Source organism: Etheostoma spectabile, unplaced genomic scaffold (genome assembly GCF_008692095.1).
Source record: "Etheostoma spectabile isolate EspeVRDwgs_2016 unplaced genomic scaffold, UIUC_Espe_1.0 scaffold272, whole genome shotgun sequence".
Lineage (NCBI taxonomy): Eukaryota > Metazoa > Chordata > Actinopteri > Perciformes > Percidae > Etheostoma > Etheostoma spectabile.
This window is the reverse complement of record NW_022605576.1, coordinates 628,804-630,311: the sequence shown is the minus strand read 5'-3', so window position 1 is coordinate 630,311 and position 1,508 is coordinate 628,804. Positions and strand designations below refer to the sequence as shown.

Here is a 1,508-nt window from a genome sequence, read left to right as displayed (position 1 = left end):
TAAAAAGACACAGTGTAGTATGTGTAAAAAGTGATGAAATGGTCCAGTGTGTGTAGAAGACGAGGTGGCCGAGAGGTTAAGGCGATGGACTGCTAATCCATTGTGCTCTGCACGCGTGGGTTCGAGTCCCATCCTCATCGAACCAGGTTGTCTTCTACAAGATGCAGGATAGCATGTCATAAAAAGCTCTAGTAGGTTATGGGAAAAAAAGAACTTCCATTATTATAGTTTTCAAGGTATGAAAGTATAGCATGTCAAAAAGAAAAGACACAGTATAGTAAGTGAAAAAAAAGAAAAAAGACACAGTATAGTATGTCAAAAAGTAGAAAAAAGACACAGTATAGTATGTCAAAAAAAGAGAAAAAGACACAGTATAGTGTGTCAAAAAAGTGAAAAAAGACACAGTATAGCATGTCAAAAATGAAAAGACACAGTATAGCATGTCAAAAAAGTGAAAAAGACACAGTATATTATGTCAAAAACGTTAAAAGACACAGTATAGTATGTCAAAAACGTTAAAAAAGCACAGTATAGTATGTCAAAAAGTGAAAAAGACAAAGTATAGTTGTCAAAAAAGTGGAAAATAGACAAAGTTAGTAGTTAAGTGAAAAAACCAGTATAGCATGTCAAAAGTGAAAAAGACACAGTATAGTATGTCAAAAAGTGAGAAAAAAAAACAAAGTTCTAGTGTGTCAAAAATAAAAAGACACAGTATAGTACATCGACAAAAGAGAAAAAGGACACAGTATAGTAATGTATAAAAGAGAAAAAAACAGTTATTATGTCAAAAAGAGAAAAAGAGACAGCATAGTATGTCAAAAACGTTAAAAAGACACAGTATAATATGTCAAAAATGAAAAAAGACAAAGTTAGTGTGTCAAAAGTGAAAAAGACAAAGTATAGTATGTCAAAAAGTGAAAAAAGACACAGTATAGGCATTGTCAAAAAAGTGAAAAAAGACACAGTATAGTATGTCAAAAAGTGAAAAAAAAACAAGTTAGTATGTCAAAAAGTAAAAAGCCAACAGTATAGTAACATCGAAAAAGAGAAATACCACAGTAATATAGTATAAAAGAGAAAAAATACGGATTATAGCATGTCCATAAAAGTGAAAAACCACAGTATAGCATGTCAAAAAAGTGAAAAAGACACGTATAGTATGTCAAAAAGAGAAAAAGACAAAGTATAGTATGTCAAAAAGGAAAAGACACAGTATAGTAAGTTGAAAAAGCGAAAAAGCAAAGTATAGTAAGTATAAAGTGAAAAAAGACACAGTATAGTATGTCAAAAAAGAGTAAAAAAGACACAGTATAGTAAGTATGAAAAAGCGAAAAAAGACACAGTATAGCATGTCAAAAAAGCGAAAAAAGACACAGTGTAGCATGTCAAAAAAGTGAAAAAAGACACAGTATAGTAGTATAAAAAGTGAAAAGACCAGTATAGCATGTCAAAAAAGAGTAAAAAAGACACAGTCTAGTATGTGTAAAAAGTGTGAAGGTCCAGATGTG

At 31.0% G+C, this 1,508-nt stretch overlaps 1 non-coding gene across 1 annotated transcript; it reads left to right on the top strand.

Moving 5' to 3' along the window:
* The first annotated feature begins 58 nt into the window (after positions 1 to 58).
* trnas-gcu (transfer RNA serine (anticodon GCU)) lies at positions 59 to 140 on the top strand. The gene has a single exon. It is a non-coding gene; the product is annotated as a tRNA-Ser (tRNA).
* The last annotated feature ends 1,368 nt before the right edge of the window (positions 141 to 1,508 follow it).